This window comes from Dasypus novemcinctus, chromosome 14, assembly GCF_030445035.2.
Source record: "Dasypus novemcinctus isolate mDasNov1 chromosome 14, mDasNov1.1.hap2, whole genome shotgun sequence".
NCBI classification, from domain to species: Eukaryota; Metazoa; Chordata; class Mammalia; order Cingulata; family Dasypodidae; genus Dasypus; species Dasypus novemcinctus.
This window is the reverse complement of record NC_080686.1, coordinates 22,711,680-22,728,631: the sequence shown is the minus strand read 5'-3', so window position 1 is coordinate 22,728,631 and position 16,952 is coordinate 22,711,680. Positions and strand designations below refer to the sequence as shown.

Sequence of the window (16,952 nt, the reverse complement as noted above, 5' to 3'; positions counted from 1 at the left end):
TTTCCAATTTGGATACATTTTTCTTCTCTAAGTGCTTGAGCAAGTACTTCTAACACAATGTTAAATAGAAGGGGTGAATAGTGGGCATCCTTGTCTTGTTCCTGATCTTAGAGGGAAAGCTTTTAGGATTTCACCGTTTTACATGTTAACTGTGAGTTTTTCATATATACCCTTTATCATATTTGGAAAGTTGTCTTCTATTCTTACCTTTTGCATTGTTTTTATCAGAAAAGAGTGCTGTATTTTGTCTAATGCTTTTCTACATTTATAGGAATGATCATTTGATTTTTTTCTTTCTATCTCTTTATGTGGTGTATTACATTGATTGATTTTCTTATGTTCAACCATCCTTGCATACTAGGGATGAAACCCATTTGGTCATGATGTATAATTCCTCTGATGTCTTGTTGAATATGATTAGCAAGTATTTTGTTGAAGATTTTATCATCTAGGTTCATCAGAAAGATCAGTCTGTAATCTTCCTTTCTTGTGGCGTCTTTGTTTTGCTTTGGTATTAGATTAATGTTGGCAACATAGAATGAGTTAGGCAATGTTCTTTCTACTTCAATTTTTGGGAAGAGTTTAAGCAGGATTGGTGTTAGTTCTTTCTGGAATGTTTGGTAGACTTCACCTGTGTAGCCATCTGGTCTTGGGCTCTTCTTTGCTGGGAGATTTTTGATGACCGATTCTATCTCGTTACTTGTGATTCGTCTGTTGAGTTCATCAGTTTCATCTTTCATCAATGTAGGCTGCTTGTGTGATTCTAGGAATTTGTCCATTTCCTCTAAGTTATCCTTTTTGTCATACAATTTTTCAAAGTATCCTCTTATGATACTCTCTCTTTCTGTGAGGTCAATGGTGATATCCCCTTCCTCATTTCTTATTTTGTGTATTTGCATCTTCTTTCTTTTTTTCGTTGTTAGTCCAGCTAAGGGTTTGTCAATTTGATTGATCTTCTTGAAGAACCAGCTTTTGGTTTTATTTTTTTCTAGGGCTTTCTTATTTTTTATTTCTTTTAGTTCTGCTCTAATCTTTGTTATTTCCTTCTTTCTACTTCCTTTTGGGTTAGTTTGTTGTTCTTTTTCTAGTTCCTCCAGGTGTCCTGTTAGGTCTTTGATTTTAGCTCTTTCTTCTTTATTGATATATGCATTTATGGCTATGAATTTCCCTCTTAGTACACCTTTTCTGCATCCCATAGGTTTTGATATGCTGTGTTGTCATTTTCATTCATTTCAAAGTAGTTACTGATACCTTTTGGAATTTCCTCCTTGACCCACTGTTTGTCTAAGAGTGCATTGTTTAACTTCCATATCTTTGTGCCTAATCTGGTTCTTGGCCCTTACAGATTTCCAGCTTCATTCCACTGTGGTCAGAGAAATTGCTTCGTATAATTTCAATCTGAGTTTTGTGAGAATTTTTCTGTGGCCTAGCATGTGGTCAATCTTGAAGAAAGATCTTGAGAAGAATGTATATCCCACTGTATTTGGGTATAGTGTTCTGTATTGCTATTAGGTCCAGATCCTCGAATGTATTATTCCAAGTCCTTGTTTCTATATTGATTCTCTGTCAAGATGTTCTGTTTAATGGTGATAATGGTGTATTAAAGTTCCCCACTATAGTTGTTGAAGCATCTATTTATCCACTCAATTTTTCTAGTGTTTGTCTCATATATTTTGAAATGCCCTGATTAGGTGTACAAATATTTATGATTGTTCTTTCTTCTTGAAAGATTACCCCTTTTACTAATATATAGTGTCCATCTTTCTCTCTTACAATTGTTTTTCATTCAAAGTCTATTTTGTCTGATATTAGTATAGCTACTCCCACCCTTTTTTGGTTATTGTTTGCCTGTAAGATTGTTTTCCAGCCATTCACTTTTAGCTTCCTTGAATCCCTGGGTCTAAGGTGGGTTTTTGGTAGACAGCATATAGATGGGTCTTATTTCCTTATCCATTCTTCCAATCTGTGTCTCTTGACTGGTGAGTTTAATCTGTTAACATTCAGTGTTATTACTCTTAAGGATTATTTACATTAGCCATATTTTCTTTGGGTTTGTGAATGTCATATGTTGTTTTTATTTTTCTTTTTGTCTTTTTAGTTGTTCTTACACCCTCCTCCATCTCTCTCCCTCCTGTTTTTTCTTTTCAACCTGCAGAACTCCCTTTAATATTTTGAAGGGCAGATTTCATATTGACATTCTCTCTTAATCTCTGTTCATTTGTGAATATTTTGAACTCTCCATTTTGAATGCCAGCTTTTCTGGATAGAGAATTCTTGGCTGGAAGTTTTTTTTTCTTTTAGTACCTTAACTATGTCATACTGCTGCCTTTTTGCCTCGATTGTTTCAGAAGAGAAATCAGCACTTAATCTTATTGAGTTTCCCTTGTATGTGATGGTTCTCTATTCTCTTGCTGCTTTCAGTATTCTCTCTTTGTCTTGAGCATAGGATAGTTTGACAAGTATATGTCTTGGAGTAGACCTGTTGGGATTTATACTCTTTGGGGTGTGTTGCACTTCCTGGATATGTACATCCATCTCCCTCAATAGGGTTGGGAAGTTGTCAGCAATTATTTCCCCCAACACTCTGTCCCCTTTCCCTTCTCTTCTCCTTCTGGAATGCCTATAATGTGTATGTTTGTGCATTTCATGTTGTCATTCAAATCCCTAAGTCTCTGCTGGATTTTTTCTATATTTTTATCTATCTTTTCTACTATCTGATTGATTAAAAATGTACTGTCTTCCACATTGCTAATTCTTTCCTCTGCTGTTCAATTCTGCTGTTATGTGCATCCAGTGTGTTTTTGATTTCTTGGATTGTGCTGTTCATCACCATCATATCCGTTATCTTTTTAGGTATGTTTACAATTTCTTCAGTATGTTCTCCCAGTGTTTTCTTAATATCCTTTATCTCTTCCTTGACTTCATTAAGTTGGTCCATGATATTATTTTGGACAGCTTTGATTAGTTGTTTGATGTTCTGCATCTCTTCCTGATTTTTAGTTTGTTCATTGGACTGGTCCATATCTTCCTATTTATTGGTAGGGTTTTTAATTTTTTGTTGCTGTCTTGTCATCTTTTTATCTTGATGAGTTTATTCAGTTGATTAGCTTCTCTACTCTAGGGCTTTATTTAGCTGCTGTTTTTGTGTGTGTGATAAGTCTTCTCTTTGACATTTTGTTCTTGTTCTATTTCCTTGCTGATTTCTATGTTCCCTTGAAGAAAAAAGATTAAGGTCAGAGAAAGTGAAAGAGGTAAGAAAAGAGAAAGGATAATAGTAATAATAATAGTAAAAGTTAGAAAGGAACTGTATAAGACCTAGGAAAATGAATGTTTAACTCATGTAAGCAGCATAGCATAATAGGAATAATAAAATTGAATACCTATAATGAAATGGGAAACAGAATAGAGAAAAATATATAGAATGAGTTAAAAGGCCAGAATGCTGAGGAGGGAGGGAAAGAGAAAAGAAAGGACAAAAGGAAAAAAGTTAATTAAAGAAAGAAAACAGAATAGACAAGATAGAAATAACCAGAAAAATTGAGACTAAACAAAAAGAGATGGAATAAAAGAACAACAGGGGAAACGGACTTTGGCCCAGTGGTTAGGGCATCTGTCTACCATATGGGAGGTCTGCGGTTCAAACCCTGGGCCTCCTTGACCCGTGTGGAGCTGGCCATGCGCAGCGCTGATGCGCGCAAGGAGTGCCGTGCCACGCAAGTGTGTCCCCCGCGTGGGGGAGCCCCCACGCGCAAGGAGTGCGCCCGTGAGGAAAGCCGCCCAGCGTGAAAAGAAAGTACAGCCTGCCCAGGAATGGTGCCGCCCACACTTCCTGTGCCGCTGACGACAACAGAAGCGGACAAAGAAACAAAAGCAGACAAAGAAACAAGACGCAACAAATAGACACCAAGAACAGACAACCAGGGGAGGGGGGGAAATTAAATAAATAAATAAATCTTTAAAAAAAAAAAAAAGAACAACAGAAGGCGGAAGATAGAAAGATGAAGGAAGGAAAAGAGAGTGTTTGTAGACAAAATCGGTATACACAATGAAAAGGGCAAATCAAGGAAGAGAAAACAGCAAAGAAGAAAGAAGCCAACAGCACCTAATTAAAAAAGGGGGGATGGGAAGAGGAAAGAAAAACAAAACAAACACACAAGCAAGCAGTCAAACAAAAACTAAGGAAGAACAGCCTTCCCTCGCCCCTGTGGAGCTTCTCAGGCTGCTGGTGTTAATCATTTACCTTGCAGCCTTCCCTCTGCCGGTGAAGCAGGTTCTAGCCAGTAAACTAAGTTGAATTTTTTAAAAAAGTAACATTTTTGGGGAAAAATAAGAGAAGCAAGAGAAGCTATTACAAAAATAATGTGTATGTTTTCCCTGTCCTAAAGTGTCAGTTGGATGTTTGATAGCCCAGTAGATCACTGCTCTAAGATGAGCCGGAAATCAAACTAGGGACTTTGTTTGTTCAAGGTGGAAACTCCTCCACTTAAGTAAACTTTCTCCTTAAGTCAGTTAGCTCTTCAGAAAGCCAATCAGTCACTTTCCCTTGGGTAGGTTTGACTCTCTGCAGTTGGATAGATTCCTGCTGTTTAGGAGTTTGTCCCTGCCCCCTTCTTATTATTACTGCTTTCTCTCCCAGGGCAGCAAGGCACAATAGCCTGTGTGAGGGAATTCCCCCTCACCTCTCCCGGTCAGGTGGTCAGGTTGCGTTCCCTTTTGAAATTCAAATGGGACCCTGGTGACTGAACTCACAGCAAAAAAAAATGACTCTCAACCTTCTTCCAGACCACCCTCTCCTCTCAGGGGACCCGAAGTAGGTTCTTGGAAGCTTGTTATGTGCTTCCTATTGCCTACCCCCCTTAGGAGAGTTGAAATTTTTATAGTTTTCAGCACAGGCTAGTCAGTTGCCTGACTCCGCCCTCTCTTAGGCCAAGTTTCTCTGTCCCAGGGTGGATCAGTAAATCAGGAAGCCTCAGCAGATTTGTCTTTCCCCTCCTCCTGGTGCCACCTCGAACTGGTTGGTTTACGCCCCTGAAAGCTCTTAGGGGTCCAGACAACCAAACCCACAGGAGGGAAACCCCTCTCCACCCTGCGCCAGAGCCCTCCCACTCTTGGAGAACACTCCTTCCCACTGCATGGCTGGCGGGAGTTGGGACTCTCAGTGGCTTTTTGCCTTGAGGTAGTTTCCAGCCTCAGGGGCTAGAAACTCAGGGTTTTTACCTTGAGCAATTTACCTCTTTGTCCAGCTCTCTCCAGATGAATGCCCTGAAGCCTCCTGCTCTGTGGTTCCCAAAACAGCTCACTCAGGCAGGATCTTGCCCCCACTCAGCCATTTTTGGGGAGACCATTTTGCTGTCTCTCCTTGCAAATTTTTAAACAACTCACTTTCGAATGAAATAATCTTAGTACATATTATAAAAGCCTATCTCAAAGGTACATGATTTCTGTTTCCTTCTACTCATGTGTAGAAATTATCTTTATATGAAATAGCTTTAACTATTAAAGATAGATATTTGGGAGCCTATTCTGAAGGGAAAAAATCACATGCAATTCCAGTGAAGTCTGTTCTGATGGTTTCGCAGAAAGGAAACTGCCTCCACAGTTAGGCTCTGTAGCGATGGCCAAGCTCAGCATTCATCCATGCTCAGACATAGGAAGCCATTTGGGGGGGGGGGGCGGGGGGCGGAATGAGAAGCCAGTAAGAAAAGCCTGTAATTCTACAGCTTTTATTTCTGAGTCCACATGAAGGGAAGGTGAATACTGTTCTTCTGTGGGTAAATTGGTCTTCCCAGGAAGAGGAATTAATGCTTCTATGGCACCGAAGAGATCATTTCCTAATGTATATAAGTGTGTGAAAAGGCCCTGAGTGGTACTCTGTGGTGAGAGGAAAGTATCAGGTCAGCAGTTAATGCCAAGGAACAGAGTATCACATATGGACTGTCGCTGTTATTTCGTTAGTCCTGCACAAAACCACGGATTTGAAGACGATTAATGGACATTCATTATGGCCATGATTTCCCAGTGCAGTTCTGATCCTCCAGACCGGATCTCTGCTCTCAGAGCCTCCCTGAAAGGCCAATAGGGTCCTTTGTTGGTAACTTACACATCTTTTGCAAGGGAATGCCCATTTTCACTACTATCTTTGGAGGCCTTTTCTTCCTTCTGGACTGATGAAAAGTGATCACTCTATTATGGGAATTACTTGCAAAGAAGGCAAGCAGCGTTAATACCAGGGGAAACTTTCCCTCCCTCCCTCCTTTCCTCTGTCCTTTCCTTTCCTATTTGAAAACTGGCCAGACAGGATGATGTAATTGATTCCTGGGGTTTTAATTCTGTCCTCTGATTCAACCAAGGGAAACCAGCTTTTCCAACTTCAACCAGCATTTTTTAAAAATGTATCACATGCATGAGTGTCGTCAAATCTATGTATGTGGAGAAGTTTTCAAATTTGATTTCATTTTGGATCTTTCCTGTAGATTGTATAAAACTCTTAACAAACTTGCCCCAACAGCTTTAGTTCCCACCGTTACCTTGGGAGGCAGACACATAAGCCGTGGCACATATCTTTTAGCTGAAATGTGAAGGGGGGGGTGTTTTCCACCCAAGGCCGGGCCACAGCATACCCTAATGGGGGCAAAAAAAAGTGTCTCCAAGCAGAGATGATAGAGAATAAGAAAGTGTTGCTGGCATAGGTGCAGAAAGGAAAGCAGCTGTAAAGACCTCACAAAAGGAGAGGTGGATTTCAATAGAGCCAGGTCCCCAGTGGAATGCTGACCTGAGAAGACAGGTCAGTACCTGAGATGCATCAAGGTGGTATCTAGAGCACTACTCTTTGGGCAAAATTTTTTGACTATTATGTAGTCAGATGGGATGGATTCTTCCACAGGAGCTGGGCATTATATTCTTCCTCAGACTGAATCCTGTCTCTCCCCTACCTTGGATGTGTGACCTTGGGCAGTGAATTCCACTAGGCTTCACTTTCCTCATCTTTAAACTCAAATAGGTTTAATCATTTTTAAATTATTTTAGCCCTGCTGAGAATAACTGAGTGTTTACTATTATTACTTTTCACTCATAGGAATATCTAAAAAAATTAGAGAAGCCTTTTTTACTATAAACTTATGCTGTAAGAGTTCATAAAATGGTGCATTCATTCATTCAACACTGTTCAATGAACCCTTTTTAAAGCTCCAGGAACCATGCCAGGCAGTGGGACTAGAGTGATGAACCAGGCCAATACCGTTCGTGGGGATGGCACAGAGAATCCTTGGAGTTCCCTGTTCTCCTAGTGAAGGTTGAGAGGCCCCGTGTCCTTGGACACAGGACTCCTGGTCACGCTGCCATTGGCCAAGAACTCCTGGGCAGTGGGAGCAGGACTGTGAGGTGCCGTGGACATGTCACCATCTTTCTTTACTCATTCACTCTTCCCTTTTGACAAGGATAATGATTTCTGTGCCACTGATTCCACTGAGAACCCCTTAGCACAGATGGTCATGGGTCTTTCTCATGCAAGGAAGGAGAGAGCAGTATCACTCCAGAAGACAGAATCTCCTTACATTTTTTGTTTCTTCCCACATACTGAATACCAAGCGGCTGGTTAGGAGGAGTAGGGCTAGAGCAGGTGCCTAAATATGGAAATACTTAAAGGAGGATGAGATGACTTGTTATGGATGAGTGAGTTCACTTCTGAAATAAGTGGATACTCTTCACTCTATATAATTTTGTATGTGATTATCTGTTAATGCAGATACCAATAGTCTAAAAAGTTAACTACGCCTGCGGCTTCTATGTTTAAGCAGACAGTAGCCCATGGGTACAACTTTTTTGTGTTCCTAAGTCCCTGAGGGCCCCTCTTAGAGTTGCAAATGTAGGCAATTAGGCAGTCATTGCTTGGAGGAAAGGTACAGCAGAACATGCTTCCTGATCTTGGTGACTTCTCCCTTAGAAAGGAGAACTCTGGGATGGAATTGAAGCTGGTTGATTCTGGACATTGAAACCTTATGGGAAGGAGGGAACCAAGATCCTTAACTGAGTTTTGAATTTTTGAACTTAGGGAAATTTGTGGGACTTCACTGGTTGAGAAGGTCACTCCAAGGCCGCGCAAAGCCCTGCACACATGGGGAGCAGGGCTGATGACTCGCAGTGATGACTCAGCTGATGACTCGCAGTGAATGCTCAAATCCAAGGGGTGGTGGGGTGGGGCTGGTGCCAGCCTTGTGACTGGCTGAGGTGGAGTCTTGTCAGGGTCTCTCCTCCTTCACAGCTCTGGATAACAATACTCAGCATGTAAGTGCCATTGAGAGTTTTGGGAGCAGTTAATACTCGTGGTTGAGTGATGAGACTGGCCCCCTTTGATTGATACTCAAATAGATTTGAGGAGAGAGACCCCTAAAAGAGGGTGCTTGAACTTCCAACTAATAAGGACCCGTGGGAGTACAAATGCTTCATAAAAAGTCAAAATAAAGCAGTGGGACATTTTTGATGCCCAAGCTGGCAAAAGAAGTCATGCTCATTATACTCAACAAGCTCTCAAGAAGATACATTGGATTCTGATACAAATTTGCAGTTCCTTCTCCTTACTAAGGAGGTGTTATTAGCCCTTCAGTAGTGTGGCAAAGAGAACCATTTTGTTTCTCTCTGGAGCCTTCTCTCTTCTTTCAGGCCATCTTTTGTGGGCCTTCTTTTTCCTTCAATTTTTGTTACCGTCACAGATAATTCTTTGTGCTTTGCTTATGTACTTGTTCACAGTGCAATCCTGAAGCACTGAGTGCTTTCGCAACTGATTTCTACAACAGGCTTTCCTTTCCTCCATAATGTTGAGTGATTGTGTTCTGTGGCTGCCTCATGTACTTCTAACATTCCACTGGTGGTCACTCTCTTGGTGTTCTCCATGGAGGCTTCTTTCTCCATGGAGACATGGGCATTCTCTACAGTGTGAGACAGGTGGCACACTGAAGACCTACTGGTCAGAGAGTCACCCTCTGCTTGGGATCTGTCTGAAATGCCCTCTCATTTTCCCCCATAACACACCACATGACCCATGCAATCCCATGAAATCTGGGTAGCTTGGTGCATTGCTTTCATTAAATCAGCTCCCAGTTTTGTGTGTACTTTATACTTATTAGGCTAATAATTCCTAGCTTTTCTTTTCTCACATGGAAATGGAAAGACTCTTTAGTTTCCAAGAGACTCTTAGAGTTGAACACACTGGAAGGTGAGCTTCCTATATTTACCAAATAGCAACACTTGGTGCGTTTGTTTCCACATACAGTCAGCATTCAAACCATGTCTGTGGTCTCTTCATTGCCACAGTGAACTGGCATCTCTTAAGGCCAGCTAGGTAATGAAAGTAAGCTCCTAAATTGCCCATTTACATTGTTACTTTGGGCTTTTTCATAACTGTTGAGCAGCAAAGCCAACCAAATACAATGCATAGACTACTTCATCTTATTATGTGGCAAAAATCCTTTTAAACCTGCACAGAGGTAAACCCAGGTACCACAAATTCTCTTAAATATGCATAAAGGTAGATTTTCGGCCACCACCGAAACAGACAACACTAGCAGAACTTTCCAAGGTTTCCCGTGAAGACACTTCATCAAGAGACTCCATAACAGATAAAAAATAAAAGGTGCTTAATACCCCAAATGTTCTTTTGAGTTATATGTACTGTAGGCAACTGAATTTAACCTAGTTCTATTATGTTAAAATTTTATTAATAGTTTTGTTTTAACCAGATTTTAGACAAGGCTCTTTCACTGATTTTTAAAAAGTAAACAATTACTGTATTATTATGTTGCATAATTAGGATATGGGTGGGGCTTTTCTCAGCAACACATTTAGTCCAGAATTAAGTAACAAGGAAACCTGAGGGTCACTCAGGGACTAAAATTCCCCTTCACTTGCACAATGGACAGGATGTTGGTTCCTGGGAGGTGATCCAGAATAAAAGTGGGATTTAACAGTCATCTTTTAACTCTATTCCCTTATGTTACAAATTACTCCCACACTATTTGCCACTGCTTTATTTTATGTTCCTTTATAAATTTATACACCAAAACTCCAGTAAATTATCTTTCCCCCAATTTGCACCTTCCATTTATTTCCACTCCCACTCCCCAGTCAGGACCAGTGAGATTTATGTAATAATATCTTATTATATGCCTTTCCATTTCCTCCTATCAGAAATCCTTGACAAATGTCCTCATATAATATTATGAAACTACTCTTGAAGGAAAATATTTTCCTGAATCCATTTAATTGATGCATTGCCCCTTTCTAGAGATGCAGAGATTTCTGAAGAACAGCCCAGGGGCAGGGTTCCCCAGGTGGGCGAGGAAGTTCTTATTGCCCTCTGAGATGCCTCCTGGGATGATGGCTGAGCTCACTCTGAAGCAAAAAATAGAATAAAACCCAATTTGTGTCTTCCCTAGGATCCGAAGAGCCCATATGATGCTCTTACTTAATGCTTATCAAGTACTCTGCTCTTCTCTTTAAAAGAATGTATATCCTGATGCCGACTTGATATTTTGGTGAGCAGGTTTCTGTAGTCACCAGTGAAGGGGCTGTTGGACAGTAGGAAGGATACGTGGAGGTTGGCCGCAGACCAAGTGAAGAGCAGTGATCAAGTTCGTTTCTCTGATTTCCTTCCCTTCTCGCTCTTCTGCTGCCATAACTGAGGCATGATTGCAAACGTTCTGACATTTCTTGGCAGTGAAGGACAAGGCGCAACTCCGTCATCATTTATTTATTCAACAAATACTGAGCTCTTACCGTTGTTGGTTACTGAGCTAGTGCTAAGGGAAACTCAGTCCTGGTGCTAAACATGCCTAATTTCAATCCAAAGCATCTTCTAAAAGCCACGTAGATGGCACAAATGACAGGTTCAAAGAAGCAAAAGAACATTCTGTGGAGATCAGGGAAAGGCTCGTGGAGGGCACGGCCTGAGATCTGAAAGTTGGAGAGGCTGGCCAGGTGAAGGTACCTACGTGCAGACTGGCAGGACTTCCTGCTACTGTGAGAAGGGAACATGTTAGGTGAATCCAAAGCTTTTTAAGGAAGTGGAGAGATGCTGCAATAAAAGGCAGGGCAAAAGAATCAGTCTGAGTACTTTGAGATCTGAATTATGAAATTTGGTCTTTATCTATTGATAGGTGATAATGGATCCATTTTACAGCAATTAGTTATTGGGTACTTAAGTAGGAGCATTGTCATGGGCACTGGAGATATTGGAAGGATACATAAGACACAGCTCTTCCCTCACATAGGGGCCACAGCAGGGTCCTGAAGGGTTTTGAATATGAGATTGCTGTTTTCTGGAGAAAACTGGTTATTCATGGTAGAGTGGAATGGGGAGAAACTGGGGGCTGGTAAGCCTCTTTCCCAGAGGGCCCTGATTTGATAGTTTGGGCAAGTGGAGAAAGATCAGGGCCCAGAAGCAAAGTGGAGAAGATAAGGTGGAGGGCAGGTGTAGCTCAAGTGGTTGAGCACCTGCTTCTCATATATGAGGTCCTGAGTTCATTCTCTGAGACCTTCTTTAAAAAAGCAGATGAGGCAGGACAGATGCCTGCTCTATGTCCTGCCTCCTTCCCCTCCTCCTGAGCACTCTTCATGAGTATCTCATCTCCCAGGATGGGTGCAGCCTACCAACCCTCTGCTCTGAGAAACATGAAAGGCCTCTCTCTCTTCTTTTTTAAAATATCTTGACAGTAAATGGTGCTTTGTATGCATGTGTGATCTTCCCAGATAGAGTTTAAGCGCCTCAAAGTTAAGTACAGGCTGTGTTTTCAATTTCTCTGATGGCTTTCCCACCGCATTTGTGCCCAGTGGTGATTAATACTATGTGCCAGCTTGGTCAGGTTAAAGTATCCAGTTGTTGGGTCAAACACTGACCTAGATGTTGCTATAGAGGTATTTCTTAGATGGGATTAGCATCTGTAGTCAATTGACCTTAAGTAAAGTAGATTACCCTCCAGGATGTGGTTAGTTCTCCTTCAATTTGTTAGAGGTTCTTTGGAGCAAAAACTGAAAGTTCTCCAGGATGTGGTTAGTTCTCCTTCAATTTGTTAGAGGTTCTTTGGAGCAAAAACTGAAAGTTCTGGGGATCAGGACAATTTCTGCCTCAAGACTTCAACATCGACTATTACTAGAAATTTCCAGCCTGCCAGCATCCCTCCCCTAAGGAATTTCAACTCAAGACTTCAATAGCATCTTTACCAGAATTTCCCGCTTGCTGGCCTGCCCTACAAAATTCAGACTTGTCAGTCCCTACAATTTCATGAGCCAATGCCTTAAAATTAAATCTCGTTATCTCCATCTCCATCTCCATCATCTCTAGCTCTAGCTATCTATCTTTATCTCTATCTCTCTATAGATAGATAGGTATTACAAATAGATATCAACATCTATATAGATATTTTCCCATTTTTTTCTCAGCAACCATAACTGGATTCATGATATCATGGTAAAATTTTGTAACCTTGAAAACAGCCAGCAGCTTCTTGGCCTATAATACAGGCATGCCTTGTTTTATTGTACTTCACTGTATTGTACTTGGCAGATATTGCATTTTTTACCAGTTGAAGGTTTGTGGCAACCCTGCATTGGACAAGTCTTTTGGCGCCATTTTCCCAATAACACGTCTTCACTTGGTGCCTCCGTCACATTTTAATTAGGGTATGCACACTTTTTTTAGACATAACGCTGTTGCACTCATAGTAGACTATAGTGTAAATATAACTTTTATATGCCCTGAGAAACCAAAAAATTCACCTGCCTCTCTTTATCGCGGTATTTGCTTCATTGCAGTTACCTGGAGCGGAATGCACACTGTCCCCAAGGTGTGCCTGTGTTATTCCAAAGCCGCAATGCCCTTTTTCTTCTTTAACTTGCTGACAGCACAGTACACTGGGGTCATAGACTCAGGATGGGCGTGTCTTCTTGGTAAAAACTAACGGATATGTCTGCTTCTGACCTTGTGGCTATTTCCTAAAAATGAGAAAGCAGGGGTCACACTTAGTGACCTCAGATGTTCATCGGCATCCTGTCACCCGTGCGTCTTTGTTGCTTCCACTTCCACACTCTGTTTTGGAGATGGGCCTCTGCCAGGCAAGGGCGAAGAGCTGGGTGCTGGATGCCCGGTGTTTGTGCTCGTGGAGAGCTGGGGCAGCGGCTGGTTGAATAGAGAGGTGTAAGGATGCTGCAAACAGGAGCCTGTCAAAGGACCGAAGGGAACTCAATCGTGGGGCACTCAGAGTAAGCCCAGGGTTGCTGGCAGACCATCCCAGAGCCCTGCCTCTTCCAGCTCCTCCTTGTCTGTGTCACAGTCTTCTAAAGTGTTTAATTTAATGTACCACACTAATGAAAGAAATTGTTAATGTGAGGAAAGGAGGGAGGTGGGGAGTGAGGTATATGGGAATCCTTATATTTTTTTATGTAACATTTTCTGTAATCTAAGTATCTTCTAAAAATAAAATAAATAAAATGCAAAAAATAGTATTTTTTTAAAAACAGCATCATTCCTTTTGAATACTTGTAACCCCTTTAAATGATTTATTCTATCCTCTTTATACCATATGATGATTTATCATTTAATATAAGCTAGTGTATTATTTATCCCTCTTTTTATCTTTATTTTTGGAGGTGATGGAGAATGAACTTGAGACCTCATACATGGGAAGCAGGAGCTCAAACACAGCTACATCTGCTCCCTTTATTTCTCATTTTGATGGGAATTGGTCTTCAGAATTAATTTTAGTCATTTCTTCTTGCCATATCTTTAGCAACTCACTCAAACATTACATTGAAAGACTTTTTAATATGATAGAGTGAATCTTTATAAAACCATGAATATCTCTTCCTATTCCATAATTATTTTATTTAAAATGTTATAAAGTTATATATATATATTTAATTTAGAAGAGAATATTTTTAGAAAGTATTCTGTTTATGTATTAAATACAGGATAAAAAAATTACCAGAATTAGTCTGTTGTGTTCACATATTTCAATGTGTTTTCTTCAGTCTTTGGAAATACAGGAGCAGTACTATTATTTTTCCCATCCTTTAAACGAAAATAGAGTCCAAGCAGTCTTCAATTAACTCAGTCTTTCTTTTACAATTGCCTTCCCCTGAGAAAGGCAAGGTGCCGCGTGGCTTCTACAGTGGCAGTTTCTTTTAACCCTGGGAATACTGAGTGCTTTCCCCCTTACTGCCTGAGTGAGAAACCATGCCTGCTTCATTGCATTGCTTTGCCATGACATCTTTTTTTCTGCACAAGAATTCTGAGGTGACTGTGGATGGATGCACTCTCTTAAAAGGACAGCCTACTGTGCTTCGTAATCCTGGCACTGCACCAGTGGGCATAAGCTGCATAAGACAAAAAGGCTTTTCCAGCTTTGTATGAACCATCACTCAAGCATTTAAAAACATAGAGTCTTGTTCTTTCAGTGCAAAGAACTGCCATTAATGTTAATGAAAGTCACACACTTACCTCAAAGCCAGATAGGCCACCTCAATCTTTCCCTAGGAATCCTAGATTATAAAGACAGAGTGTCTGTCCTTCTTTTCTTCTTGTAGTGGAGTGTGATGGAATAATGGAGCATAGGAAGAATATGGCAACATTTAAGAGTAAAGCTCTCCATTTTGTTGACACTAGAAAAATACCTTAGTGTTTGAGCATAATTACAGATATCTCCTTCTATGCTAGATACATTTCAGATTTCTCTCTCTCTCTCTCTACTTGGAAGGGAAAAATAAAAATTATTTTGTTTTCTAAGATGAAAAAAAATTTTTTTTAAACTTACATACTCTAGCTATTCATTTCTCACTAATTCAGATCAAAGTTCCTTATAGGATAGAATCTGTGAAAAGGAGAGGAGATGAAATAAAACAGATGAAAGACACCGATAGAAATAATAGCACCATAATGGGCTTGTTGCTTATCTCTTCAGGGAACATATCGCATTATTCTTATTGAACTAACTGCCTCTGATCTTAGTGGGCTGAGTGTACTGAAAATCCTTCTTCTCCAAAGTATTAGCAAGATCAATTAGCAAGCCCTTATAACCAAGAATAATAGTGAGTACCCAACAGTGGTCAGTTGGAAAATGGTGTTCTTCTAATAATTACCATTTTATGCTTCAGTTTCATATAGTGAATCCTATTTACTTTGGGAACTTTGGATTAATTCGATGTTTTGCTCAAAAAAAAAAAAAAAATAGGAGAGGCTAAATATGTAGTTGACAGGACCTGTGTTTTGGACTAGTAAAAAGATGAAGTAAATTTTGTGAAGAGATATTTTTATGTGCTCTACACCTGAGTGCTCAGCCCTCTCAGTGCTGTGGAATTTTGTGTATGAAACTTATTTTTTTGAGACTGGTATGGTGGACATCTATCAAATTTCGTGTGCCCAGCGGTTTTATTTTTAGGTACTGTGCTCCCCTTCCTAACAGGGTTGTCAATATCATAGTCTCACCTCCTCTGAAATATGACCCAGCATGGTAAATCTAAATAGTTAACCCTAAGGTCATCGTGGTTAGTTCAGGCATGGACATAGGGCCCAAACTGAGCCACCTTGGGAATTTGCTGAAGATTCCTGGAAAGAGGAGGAAGCAGGCTATTTTCTAGACTCCTAAGCTGTATAGATGATGTTAATTTAGAGTTTCCCATGGATGAATCTTGAGAACCTTATGTTGAGTGAAGCAACCCAGACATTGAAGGACAAATACTACATGACCTCAATGATATGAAATAACCAAGCTGCCCTAGATAGCAAGAGACTGAACGATAGGCTTACAGGAAATCGGAGGGTGGAGGAAGGATGTGAGCCGATGTCTGCAGGGGTGGAATTTAAGACGAGATGGTGGTAAGTATGAACATAAAGAAGAGATAAAAGGGGGGCCCTTGGTTGGGGCTTTGCGGGTTTGAGGGTGGCTGGGGAGGGACGGATGGGTAACATTGCCCAAAAGTGGGGGGAGGGAGGGGTAGCATACAAACACAGGAGAGGGTCAGGTGTTGGTGGAGAGTAAAATGCCGAGAAAATCATATCAAAATATAATAAAGAGGGTTACCTGTTTAGAATGCTCGGAGGGGAGGGTCTGATGCAGGACGGGCTCCTGGGGAATGTCTAAAAGCTCATTCTGCCAGAGTGGGTGACACCATGGGGTAGAAACCCAAGTAGTGAGAGTGGGGGTGGACCCACATCCTGGGGAGGACTAATGCCATCAAATAGAGGGAACTGTATCCCTCGAGAGAAAGGGTGGCTCCCAGGGCATTGGGGCAGTTGAGCAAGTTAGGCCCTGAACACTATTCCATCTATCTCTGGAAGTGGCTCCTCAGGAAACGGAGGTTGGCTGTCACTGTGGGCACCAAGGTGGAAGGGAAAATGGACGTTAAATGTGTGGAACCAAGGTAAATGGGGGGTAAGAGAGGAGTTTCTTGAGAGTACACAAGGGTGGATATAAAACATGTAATATTACACCATAACATATAGGAGATGACAGACTGATAATGTAAACTATAATGTAAAACATAGGATAACTAAGAATGTAAAAAACTATGTATCCTAAGTATGCACCATAATGTAAGCACAGATGTCACCTTGTTAGAAAGCTAGTGTCTCAGACTCTGTACATCACGTTAAGTAAATATGATGTGAATAGGGTGTAAGAGTATCGCTGTGGAAGGGAAAAGGTTTTGTGGTGGATGTATGGGAGTGCTGTATATTATATATATGCATTGCTGTGGTCTAGGGCTCCTGTGAAGAGAGGCTGAATAATTAGGGGGAAAAAAAAAAAAAAAAGAAAAAGATAGGATGTAGAATTTTTTCCAAGTCAACACGTGTTCTATATCTAACCTTTAAACCCATTGCTATATGCCATTCCCTAGTAAGGGACCCTGACATTATATTGGGCTTCAAATTTCGGGGAGTTCTGGATCACAGAGTGTTTCAACAA

At 40.8% G+C, this 16,952-nt stretch overlaps 1 long non-coding RNA gene across 1 annotated transcript; it reads left to right on the top strand.

Moving 5' to 3' along the window:
- Nucleotides 1–7,435: 7,435 nt before the first annotated feature.
- On the top strand, nt 7,436–13,492 carry LOC131273250 (uncharacterized). Its single transcript, XR_009180398.2, has 2 exons — nt 7,436–12,004; nt 12,069–13,492. It is a non-coding gene; the product is annotated as an uncharacterized lncRNA (long non-coding RNA).
- The last annotated feature ends 3,460 nt before the right edge of the window (nt 13,493–16,952 follow it).